The sequence below is a fragment of the Pongo pygmaeus genome, chromosome Y, assembly GCF_028885625.2.
Source record: "Pongo pygmaeus isolate AG05252 chromosome Y, NHGRI_mPonPyg2-v2.0_pri, whole genome shotgun sequence".
Taxonomy (NCBI): Eukaryota; Metazoa; Chordata; class Mammalia; order Primates; family Hominidae; genus Pongo; species Pongo pygmaeus.
The window spans coordinates 35,141,588-35,155,259 of NC_072397.2; positions in this window are offsets into that span (position 1 = coordinate 35,141,588).

The following is a 13,672-nucleotide window of genomic DNA, read 5'->3' on the forward strand; positions in this document are numbered from 1 at the left end:
GGGCCTGAAAATGCCAAAACTCTGAGAACATTGACCTTGAAAAACTTCAACAGCCCTGAGTGAAACATGCAAACATATTTATCCACCACTTAAACACCCTTTATTGCCTGTCTTCTGTGTGTCTCAGAAGTCTCTTTTTACAACACTATATATACTGCATTAGCCATTTATATGAATCTCCAAGGCATCTTATACTAAATATTCAACCACCTATCCCTAGTACCTAGCACAGTCCTGGCATATAGTTTGCTACTAAACATTTGCACAATGAAATAATTATCTTGTATCCAGGTTCCAACTTCTAAGGTGATTTCTCACTAAAAACAAACTATTACAGTTCACAAATAATCTACTTCCTTTTCTGCAAGTGGGATATACTTTAATCGTATCCCTTAATAACATTATTTTCATTTACTTCCATCTAAATATACTGTCCTAAGAGAGCAATAAGAAAGAGAGTTGAAGCTGCGGCTTGAAGAATTGTACATGGTCCACACTGCAGCCTGACATTCATTGCTCACCTGAGCTTCATCTGTTAGGTATGTCAAGGAAGATAAGCAGGGTGAGAGTGGCCTCAACAGAGGACCCCAGATCTCTGGCTTACCCATCTGGCAAGTACATCTCTGTGAACAAAGCCTTCAGAGCCAGATGACAAGAATGGCCCAAGCAGTCCACCAGGGAAATCTGGGCCATGTGTACATCAATGCAGAGCACTAAGCAGCACGTACCAGGTGTACCGTTCCCTATTCCTGTTCAGAGATAATGCCACCCCACACACTAAAATGAAGAGATGCTGAGAAGCAGATGTAACTGAACAGGACAGCTGGAGCAACAAGGAGGGACAACAATGACCTAGGAGGGCACCATGCCAGAGATGGCTGAACCCCACACTAGGCTCAGTGCCCATTATACTTTTGGGACCCAGTGCTTTCCATCACCATCACTTGGCATACTTGACATTTGTTTTTGCTTAAAATAGTTGTTTTGGTGTTCACCTTTTCTGCGAGACAGGCAGATCCTGTGACACTACAGCTTCTGGCACACAGTAGGTGCATCACAAACATCTACTGAGTTCACACACTCTTGCCTTCTCAAACCTTCTTGTCAACTCTTCAGTGAAGAGGAATTGCTGATTGAGAAAGAACTAAACTTCTAGAGACTCCTGGATCCACTGAAGTTGGAGGCAAGGTGAGATTTGTTTACTGCCATATTCCTAGCTCATAGCATACTGTAGTCACTTAATAAATATTTGTTAAATAAGTGAGTGAATTGATTCATACATCATACTTAGCAATATGTTTTCTGAGTAAAGTTGATAAATGTAATAGTTTACTTCTCGTATAATTTTACTTTACTTATTCAACAAACCTGACAATTCAACTCGGTGCCAGGCACACCACTGCTGAAGAAAAGGAGGTATAAGATACAATTTCTGTCTATATGAAAGCCACAGTCTAAAAAGTAGAAACATACAAACAAATTTTAACAATAAATTGGCTAAATTCAAAATCGGAGGGGTTTGTTTCTATTTTCAACAGCTCTATTTAGGAAATGTTAGAAAGTTCTAAAGAGGAAGTGTTTCAACACACCGTCTAAGCATGAAGCAGAAACCACCATAATTGAGTTTGCTACCACCAACCTCAACAGCAAGAATTCCAATCCTGCTGCTGCAAATTAAGTGTCACTGTGATTTTGTTACTGTTATGTAATCCAGTTTTAGACTCTCTGGTTGTCATTTAATGTTCCAAAAAAGTATTAAAGAGAAAATACTATTATGGTGATTAGCCCATTCACTACAGCCATCTCAACATTATACCAATTATAAGTCCTATCATTTTAAAAGAAAACTGTTTGTTTAACTCATTTATCCAAAAGTCAGTGTAACATAAACATATTTGCTATCAGACTTTGGATTCATGGGTTAAATAGCATAGAAATATGATTAGAGGCTTAAAGTTTACACTTTTCTGGTTCTCTCAAATATTTTTTTCAAAATACCATGTGCCTTTGTAAACAATTGTTAGTATTTTTTAAATGAACTTTAAAAAGTGCATTTTGCAAAAGAAAAATACAGATCCCATTGGTAAATGATGATGTTGAGATACAATAGACAGCTTCTCTTGGGAACAATTTAATCAGTCCTTGCTTTTACACTCTGTCCAGAAATGTCAATGGCTTTAAATTATAGAAGTATATTACACAACTAAACTTATACTTATTCAGTATTATGCAATTTAGTACTTGTTCTAGCTCTCTGTTGCTGAATAGTAAGTCGTTCCAAAACCTAAGGAATTATTTATCGTTTAATATTTTTATTGTTATTTTCATTTAGTAATTTTAAATAACATTAATTATCAAGGTTTTGTGGGTTGAAGGGCCCTACCAAAGTTCTTTTCTGGAGTTTCTCTTGCAGCTGCTGTCGGTTGGCTGCTACTGAAGTTACCCGAAATCTCAACTAGGCTAAAGAGCCTAGATGGGTTACTCAAATAGCTGGCAGTGCCTATTGTCTGTGGTGTGTGGTGCCTTATCTGGCCTCCCCATGTTACCTGGAGTCCTCACCAATTGGTAGTTGGTCCCAAGACATACAGAGAAATGCTGCAAAGCTTCTTATGACCTAGACTTGGAGGTCCCAGAATATGATTCTGCTGCATCTTGTTGTAGAGCAAGTCATTGTGACCAGCACAGATTCAAGAAAAGGGAAATTCGACTCTACACATCATTATATTTTAGATGGATAGTACTAGCTACTCATGTCTCCCCCAGAAACCCAAGTTAGGAATTGATATATTGAAAAGAATGTCACTACCTTTAAAAATCTCTAGAAAAATCACATGTGATGACAGGTCAATTCACTCTCTCAATTATATCAACATACTTCACTTCTTTTTACTCTAAATATGGTAAAACAGAATTGAATTCTACAAAAGTCTTTCATCTGTTTTCCTATGGAATAATTAACAAACACAATAAATGTGCAAAGTGTATGAAGTCCAATTTATTTTAGATTTATACCTCTTAATTTCAAAGCCTGTAGAAATTCAGATAACTAATCATCATAATCCATAATGCCTGGATCAGAAGTCAATGTGCTGAGAGTATTCCATGGCATGCCAAAAATGAATTACTAACTAGGATACTTAAGACTCTTGTTGGTGACTTTAAGAGAGTTGACTAGCTCATCAGCACAATTCACACAGATTAAGAATGGAGGTTACTCAGCTAAGTGTATTCATAATTATCAGAAAAAAATCACAAATAAGAAAAGGAGATAGAGAAGGGGAAACATACTGTCAATCACTACAATTTAAGGGAATTTTCAAATTGCCTGATTTTGTATTTTTCAAAAGAAAGACAGTTTATTGTGATAGAATAAGAATCCCACTTGTATGTCTTCTTTTGAGAAGTGTCTGCTTATATCCCTTGCCAATGTTTTAATAGCATGGCTTAGTTAATGTTCAACATCACCAATAATCAGAGAAATGCAAATCAATGTAAGATATCTTCTCATATTATTCAGTACGGCTACTATTAAAAGGTAAAAAAAAAATTACAAATTCTGGTTAGACATCAGAGAAAATAAAATGCTTATAGACTGTGATGTAAATTAATTTGCCCACTGTGAAAAGCAGTTTGGAGTTTTTTCACAGAATTAAAAACAGAAGTACCATTAAAGCAGCAATTCGGTTACTGAGTATATGTCAAAAAGAAAATTAAAATTTTTACAAAAATAATCCCGATATGCACTTGTGTATTCATCATATAGCTATTCACATTAGGGAAGCCATGGAATTAACTTATGCACCAATCAATAAATTGGATAGAAATATCCAACCCCATAAAATACTATGCACACATTAAAAAGAATACAGTCATGTCCTGTGCAGCAACATGGATGCATCTGGAGGCCATTATTCTAAGAAAATTAATACAGGAAGAGAAAACCAAGTACCCTATGTTCTTGCCTATCAGTTGGATCTAAACATGGATATAAAGATGTCAACAATAGATACTGAGGGCTACTAGATGAAGGAGGGAAGGAGGAGGTCAGCGGGTGAGAAACTATAGGTACTATGCTGATTACCTTGGTGATGGGATCAATAATATCCCACATAGCTCAGCATTGCACAATATATCCATGTAGCAAACCTGCAAACATACTCCCTGAATCCAAAAAATTTAAGGCAGAGACAGAGTAAGAAGGCAGAATAGAAGCCTACACCACTCATCCCCCATACCAAAACACCAAATTTTCACAACTTGCTATATTCAAGAAGCACTATCAAAGGGACCAAAAATTAGGTGAGCAATCACAGTACCTGGTATTAACTTCATATCCCTGAAAGAGACATTGGAGAAGACAAAAAAATGACAATCTAGAAACACTGATGCCACCTCTTTTTCAACCACCAGTAGTGGCCACGTGGTACAGAGATTGTATGTTTGGGAGAGGGAGAGAATAGTTTGTGAGGCTTTGCAATAAACTCAGTACTGCCCTGTCACAATAAAAAGCAGGTCCAGATTGTACTCAGCTGACATCTACCAATAGAGAGCATTTTGATTGGCCCTAGCAAGACAAAAATCTCCCATCTCAGTTTTGGGAGCTTGAGTCCTTACAAGCCTTGCCACATGAGTTGAAGAGCTATTGGACCCTAAGAGAACTTAAGATGCAGCCTTAACCACAAGGACTTCAAATATTAGTTGAGTCATACTGCCGAGCTGGGCTCGGAGTGAGTGGAATGTGGAGGGTGGGGAGAATGTGGCCTACTGAGACACCAGCCAGAGCAGCTAAGGGAGTGCTCACAACACCACTTCCCCACCCCCAACAAAGCAGCAGCCACACAACACAGAGAAACTTGTGAATTTGGGAGAGGGAGAGCACAGTGACTGAAGGACTTAACATTAAATTCAATGCGGCCATGTCAGTAAAGACCTGGCAGAATTCATCACCTGCTGATGAAAGAACGTCTGTATCCAGAATAAAAAACAGTGATACCCAGGTAATACACCATGGGTATTGGGCTCTGAGAAGTGCTAAATTTAGGTGTGAACCAGCGCATTTTCAACTGTGGTAGCTATGGTGAAAGACTTCTTCTCTTTGAGAAAGCAAGGGGGAAAGTAAACGGAACTCTGTGTTGCAGCTCACATACCAGCTCAGCCACAGTGAGGTAGAGCACCAAGCAGATTCTTAGAGTCCCTGAGTCCAGACCTAGGGTCTTGGATTTCTGTACTTGCATTTCTGTACTTGCCCTGGGCCTAAGGTTAAGTCCCAGGCATTGCAGAATTTGTCACAAGCTAACTAAAGGGTTCTTGGTATTTAAGTGAGAAATTGATGATGATTTGGCAGAACCCCCTCATGGGCTGGTGGTGTTGGCAGTCATCAAAGAGGCTCCTCTGCCTGCAGACAGAGGAAAGAAGGGTAGAAAATAGTTTGTTTTAGGCCCTAAATACCGGGTTAGCCACACTAAAATAGAAGAGCAGGTAAATTTTGAAGAGCCTATACTTTAATCTCTGGCTCTCTAGCATCTATGGACACACTCATGGCTACGGGGAATTGCCACCCTATAGGCAGAGACTTAAACATGGCTGGTTTTGACATCTATTAATCATAGAGCCCTAGGGTTTTGAATAAACTAATATGGTAGCAAAATAGTGCTTACGGTGGGCCTTGGGTGAGACCAAGTTCTGTGCCTAACTGAGATGTGAACCAGCACAGTCTCAGTGCTGGTGGCCATAGGGGTTCTTATGTTACCCCAATGCCAGCTCCACATGCCTCAGCACAGAGAGAGAGAGACTGTGCTGGTTTGAGACAAAGTAAGGGAAGAGAACAAGAGTCTACTTGATAAACAAAGGGAATTTTTTCTGATGTTAACCCAAGGACACCAAGGCAGTACCTCTATGTGATTACATAAACTACTGTGTTATTGGGTTGAGACCCAAGTCTCTTTGAATACCTGGAAAGTGTTCAAAACATAATGAGCACAAACAAACCCAGACTTTAAAGACTACAATAGACAACTCTTCAATGCCCAGATATAGATGAACATCTACAGTATCAAGACCATCTAGGAAAACACGGCCTCACCAAACAAGCTAACTAAGGTGCCAGTGACAATTCCTGGAAAAACAGAGATATGTGACCTTTCATACAGGAAATCCAAAATAGCTGGTTGAGGTAATTCAAAGAAATGCAATATAAAACAGAGAAAAATTCAAAAGTCTCTCAGATAAATTTAACAATGAGATTGAAACAAAAAGAATAAAGCAAAAAATTTGAAGTTAAAATGCAATTGTCATACTGAAGAATTATGTAAAAGAATTGATCAAGAAGAAGATAGATTTAGTGGACTTGAAATCAGACTATTTGAAAATATAAAGTCAGAGGAGACAAGAGAGAATAAAAAATAAAATATGCCTGCAGAATGTAAAAATTTAGCCTCAAAATCGAAAATCTGAGAGTTATTGGTCTTAAAGAGGAGATAGAAAAAGAGATGAGTTAAACATTTATTTAAAGAAATAGTGTTAAATAATATTAAACAATTCTGCAACATTCATTATCAACATTTGAGTACATGAAAGCTACAGAATATCAAGTAGATTTAGCCCAAAGAAGACTACCTCAAGGCACTTAACTGAACTCCCAAAGGTTAAGGATAAAGAAATGAATCTAAAAGCAGTGAGAGAAGAGAAACAAATAACATTCAGTGGAATTTCAGTAGATCTGAGAGCAGACCTTTCAGGAAAAAATTTACGGGCTGAGAGAATGGCTTGACATATTAAAAAAGCTGAAGACAAAAAAAAAAAAAAGACTTTTACTTTAGAATAATGTATCTGGCAAAAACGTCCTTTAAAGCTGATGGAGAAATAAGAACTTTTCTGGACAAACAAAAACTGAGGGATTTCAGTAACACCAGACATACCCTAGAAGAAATGCTAAAGGGAGTTCTTAACTGGAAAGAAAAAAAGTAAACGAGCAATAAGAAATCATCTGAAGATACAAAACTCACTAGTAATAGCACACGGAAAAACACAGAATATTATAACATGGTAATTATGGTGTTCAAAAATCTCAAATAGAAACAGTAAGCAATAAACCAATTACAAAAATAACTACAACATATTTCCAAGATATGGACAGTAAAATCGGGAATGAAGAGAAACAACAAAAAGTTTAAAAGAATGGCAATGAAATTTAAGTGTAGAGTTTTTGTTAGTTGCTCTGCTTTTCTCTTTGTTTATTCAATGAGTGTTAAATTGTTCACAGTCTAAAATGATGTGTTATAAGTTACTATTTTCAAGCCTTATGGTAATTTCAAATCAAAAAGCATACCACAGATGTACAAAAATAAAAAGGAAGAAATTAGATTATATTACATGAGAAATCACCTTCACTAAAGGGAAGACCAGAAGAAAGAAAAGAAGGATGAGAGGACAAAAATCAATCAGAAAACAAATAACAAAATGGCAGGAGTAAGTGCTTTTAAAATCAATTACCATCAATTCATTTACAATCAATACTAACATTGAATGTAAATGAACTAAATACTCCAATCAAAAGACAAATAATGGATGAATGGATAGTGAAGCAAGACAATAGTAATTTGTGAACTAAAAAAAAAAAAAAAACATACTTTACCTATAAAGATATATTTAGACTGAAAATGAAAGGATGGCAAAATTTACACCATGCCAATAGAAACAAACAAACAAAAAAAAAAGCAGAAATACCTATACTTATACCAGACAAAAATAGATTTCAACAAAAGACTGTAGGAAGAGATTAAGAAGGTCATTATATAATAATAAAGAGATCAATTCATCAAGAGGATATAATAATTGGAAACATATATGCACCCAACACTAAAGCCCCTATATAAAAGAAGCAAATATTAAGACAGCTAAAGAAAAAAACCTCATTAGAATAATGCCTGGACAGTTCAACACCCTGCCTTAGTCATTGGATAGACTTTCCAGAGAGAAAATCAACAAAGAAACATCAGACTTACTCTGCACTATAGAACAAATGAACCTAATAGATATTTACAGAAAATTTCATCCAACAGCTACAGAATACACATTGTTCTTCTCAGTACATGGGTTACTCTCAAGGATAGACCATATGTTACGTTACATGTCTAAAAACATTCAAAAAGTTGAAGTAATATCAAGCATTTTCTCTGTCAACAATGGAATAAAACTAGAAATCAATTAAAAAATGAATTTCAGAAACTGTACAAGCACTTGCAAATTAAACAATATGCTCCTGAGTAATCAGTAGGTCAATAAAAAAGTTAAAAAGAAAATAGTAAAATTTCTTGAAACAAATGATAATGGAAACAGCATAGCAAAACCTGTGGAATATAGTAAAAGAGATACTAACATAAAAGGAAAATTTAAAACTATAACTGCATATACAAAAAACAGAAAACCTTCAAATAAATAACCTAACAATACATCTTAATTAAATAAAATAAAAAGGCCAAACCAAACTCAAAATTAGGAGAAAAGAAATAATAACAATTAGAGTGGAAATAAAGTTAAAATGAAGAAAACAATGCAAAAGTTCAATGAAACAAAAAGTTGATTTTTTTGAAAAGTAAAAGAATTGACAAATATTTAGATAGTCTACCTGAAGAACTGAGAAGATATAAATTAATAAAATCAGAGTTAAAAAAGGAGACATTACAAGTAATGCTTCAGAAAATCAAAGGATCATTAGTGGCTAGTTTGAGCAATTGTAGGCCAACAAATTATAAAACCTAGAGGAAATTAATTCTTAGACACACACAACTTACCAGGATTTAACCAGGAAAAAATCAAATGGGCAACGTACTAAAGATCACTAAGGAATTCATTAAAAAACCGTTAATTTTATATTATGTGAGGGAATTTGACCTCACTAAACAGAAAAATTTTATTCCTCAGCATTCTCTCAGCAATGTGATCTCTCTTTCCATGGAGTGCTTGTAGCATAGAGGTCTGGTCCCTCCACAGTCCAGAGCTGCCTGGGGCCAAGCCAGCCACACACTAGGCACATACTGCCACCTCCCTGTCCAGCAGCTCCTAGACCTGTTACCAGTGTAAGTTACCTGAGTTACTGGCATCAAATCTATCATGGTCTGCAGTAACCTAAACTCTTCTCTTCTCAGAAGAAAAATTTGACTGAGAGGAATAAAGTAGCAAAGGACACTGAATAAAGTTTCACAGCAAATGTGGATGTTTATTTAAAAAGTTTTAGAGTAGAAAAAATGGAGAGTGCACTTGGAAGAGATCCTCATATATACCATATATATGACTTGCAAATATTGTGTCCCATGCTGTTGGTTTTCTTTCCCCTATACTGACAGTGTCCTTTAATGCAAAAAAGTGTTTAGTTTTGATGAAGTTCAATTGATCTATATTTTCTTATGTTTTGTGTTCATTCAGTGATATAGCCAAGAAATCATTTACAAATCCACTGTCAGTAAGTGCATGAAAAGATATTCAAAATCACTAGCCAGCCACTTAATACATGAATATCTAAACCAGAATGAAATAACCACTTTATCTCCATTGGAATTTTTCATTTTTTTTTAAGAAAAAGTTTGAGAGTATGTGGAGAAATTGGAACCCTTGTACATTGCTGGTAAGATTGTGAAATGGTGGTGATGGTTGCACAATTGAGCATAGTTAATGCTTCCAAATTATATACTCAAAAATGTTTCAAATGGTACATTTGTTTAAGTATGTTCTTCCACTTACAACAAAAGCTTCCTCAGAAATCGTCCTGAAATAGTTCCATGTGTGATGAAAGAAGATGCTCCTCTCCTATCATGAGTAGAAGACTATTTATTTATTATTGGTAGTATACACACTCCTGGCTCTTCCACATGCCTAGCATGATCTCATCAAGCAGAATGAGTCCCTTCTCATGTACCCCATTTGTGCTTCTTTCCATCATTGCATTCTCCTCTTCAACTCACTACCTGCCCACTAAAAACAACTGTAAATTACAGGTCGGTTTACTGTCTCTATAAACATTTCTTCTCTGTAATGTAATAGAAATGAAATCATACAATATGTCATCTCTTCAGACTGGCTCTTATCACTTAGCTTTATGCATGCCAGATTCATCCATGGCTTTGTATGACTTCATAAATCATTCCTTTTCTTTTGATTAATAGTATTTCATTTTATGAATTTACCTGGCTTGGTTAACATTGAAGGTCATAACGATTCCTTAAAGTATTTGGCCATTGTCAAGAGAGCAGTTATACATAAATGCATGTGGTTTTCAGTTAGATGTGAGTTTCCAAATCAGTTGTCTACATACTTAAGTGTGCAATTGTTAGTCTATATGATGAGACCATGTTTAACTTTGGAAAAAACTGCCAAACTGTGGCAGAAGAAAACAACCATATTTTGAAGTTGCTGTACCATTATGCATTCCATCAGCAGTGAATGAGATTTTCTGTTGCATTTTTGATTATATTAAAAAGAAATTTACACATAGTATAGCTGTTTAGTGCTCTCATTTTTATGTTAATTAACCTTCCCCAAATGGCAGGTGTTGTGGAGCATGATTTTGTTGTTATTGTTTGTTCATTAATCTATGACTGCTGCCAAAAAGCATACATGTGTTGTGCCACAGAAAACCAATTTTAAAAAAATGTACTCTAAGCTCTACTTGGTAAAAACTAATAAAATTTTTCTAGTACACAGTCATTTATCCTGCTATTTTTTCTAATCTTACGGTGACTACAATAAAATAGTGAACTGTAGCTAATAAGAAAATGTGGTGTATTAGTGTGGTTTTTCACTGTATAAAGGTCCCTTTCAATCAAGTGATTATTTTATGGATTTCAAGGGAGCAACTGGAATGTCTAGAGTACAAACTAGTTTCTGTTGGAATTGAAAAAAAGCTCTGATTTCAGTTTCACTACATATGTTGCAATGCTGACTCATTGATAAAAGTTAGAACTATGAAGCTTTTGATTCTTAAATCTGCTTCTACAAAAGTAGACCAAAAATTTGAAATCACATACGTTTGGTCTGTTAGTTTTTGATCTTTCACAAAACATTCCACCACATCAGAATCAAATTTGAAGATTGAGATTCATTTAATAATGGTTTACTAACTGTTGTTTCTTTTTGCATTTAGATATCACAAGTAAAACATCTGATTATTTCAGCATTGCACATTTTAAATAATAAAAACCAGAAAGAATGACAAATGAAATTAATCCTATGAATTTGTAATGATTTGCTATTTGGTTTTTATTTACTACTGTTACTGTGTCTTCTGTCTTGAGAATACCAAAATAGTAATGCATTGTATCAAGCATTCTACAATAACTGCCTAGAAAGGTAATTGAATGATTTTTTTTTGTTTTTGTTTTTTTGGTTTGTGACAGAGTCTTGGTTTGTTCCCAAGGCTGGAGTGCAATGACATGGTCTCAGCTCTGGTAACCTCAGCTTCCTGGGTTCATTCAATTCTCCTGTCTTAGCTTCCTGAGGATACTGGATTACAGGTCCCAGCCAACACTCCCAGCTAATTTTTGTATTTTTAGTAGAGAGCTTGTTTCACCATGTTGACCAGGATGATCTCAAACACCTGACCGAAGGACATCCACCTGGCTCTGCCTCCCAAAGTGCTGGGATTACAGGTGCGAGCCAACATGCCTGGCCAGGCCAATTCTTTTATTTCTTTATGGAGACAATTGTAGGGTGAAAACCATCTTTCCTAATACCTGTCAGTTCCTCAAGATTTTTTGGACAATTTATTGAGAGTTTTTAGCATGAAGGGTTGTTGAATTTTGTCAAAGGCCTTTTCTGCATCTATTGAGATAACCATGTGGTTTTTGACATTGGTTCTGTTTATATGCTGGATTACATTTATTGATTTGTGTATATTGAACCAGCCTTGCATCCCAGGGATGAAGCCCACTTGATCATGGTGGATAAGCTTTTTGAAGTGCTGCTGGATTCTGTTTGCCAGTATTTTATTCAGGATTTTTGCATCAATGTTCATCAAGGATATTGGTCTAAAATTCTCTTTTTTGGTTGTGTCTCTGCCAGGCTTTGGTATCAGGATGATGCTGGCCTCATAAAATGAGTTAGGGAGGATTCCCTCTTTTTCTATTGATTGGAATAGTTTCAGAAGGAATGGTACCAGCTCCTCCTTGTACCTCTGGTAGAATTCGGCTGTGAACCCATCTGGTCCTGGACTTTTTTTGGTTGGTAAGCTATTGATTATTGCCACAATTTCAGCTCCTGTTATTGGTCTATTCAGAGATTCAACTTCTTCCTGGTTTAGTCTTGGGAGAGTGTATGTGTTGAGGAATTTATCCATTTCTTCTAGATTTTCTAGTTTATTTGCATAGAGGTGTTTGTAATATTCTCTGATGGTAGTTTGTATTTCTGTGGGATCAGTGGTGATATCCCCTTTATCATTTTTTATTGCATCTATTTGATTCTTCTCTCTTTTTTTCTTTATTAATCTTGTTAGCGGTCTATCAATTTTGTTGATCCTTTCAAAAAACCAGCTCCTGGATGCATTTATTTTTTGAAGGGTTTTTTATGTCTCTATTTCCTTCAGTTCTGCTCTGATTTTAGTTATTTCTTGCCTTCGGCTAGCTTTTGAATGTGTTTGCTCTTGCTTTTCTAGTTCTTTTAATTGTGATGTTAGGGTGTCAATTTTTGATCTTTCCTGCTTTCTCTTGTGGGCATTTAGTGCTATAAATTTCCCTCTACACACTGCTTTCAATGCATCCCAGAGATTCTGGTATGTTGTGTCTTGGTTCTCGTTGGTTTCAAAGAACATCTTTATTTCTGCCTTCATTTCGTTGTGTACCCAGTAGTCATTCAGGAGCAGGTTGTTCAGTTTCCACATAGTTGAGCGGTTTTGAGTGAGATTCTTAATCCTGAGTTCTAGCTTGATTGCACTGTGATCTGAGAGATAGTTTGTTATAATTTCTGTTCTTTTACATTTATTGAGGAGAGCTTTACTTCCAAGTATATGGTCAATTTTGGAATAGGTGTGGTGTGGTGCTGAAAAAAATGTATATTCTGTTGATTTGGGGTGGAGAGTTCTGTAGATGTCTATTAGGTCTGCTTGGTGCAGAGCTGAGTTCAATTCCTGGGTATCCTTGTTGATTTTCTGTTTCATTGATCTGTCTAATGTTGACAGTGGGGTGTTAAAGTCTCCCATTATTAATGTGTGGGAGTCTAAGTCTCTTTGTAGGTCACTCAGGACTTGCTTTATGAATCTGGGTGCTCCTGCATTGGGTGCATATATATTTAGGATAGTTAGCTCTTCTTGTTGAATTAATCCCTTTACCATTATGTAATGGCCTTCTTTGTCTCTTTTGATCTTTGTTGATTTAAAGTCTGTTTTATCAGAGACTAGGATTGCAACCCCTGCCTTTTTTTGTTGGTGGGACTGTCAACTAGTTCAGCCCTTGTGGAAGTCAGTGTGGCGATTCCTCAGGGATCTAGAAGTAGAAATTCCATTTGACCCAGCCATCCCATTACTGGGTATATACCCAAAGGACTATAAATCATGCTGCTATAAAGACACATGTACATGTATGTTTATTGAGGCATTATTCACAATAGCAAAGACTTGGAACCAACCCACATGTCCAACAAGGATAGACTGGATTAAGAAAATGTGGCACATATACACCATGGAATG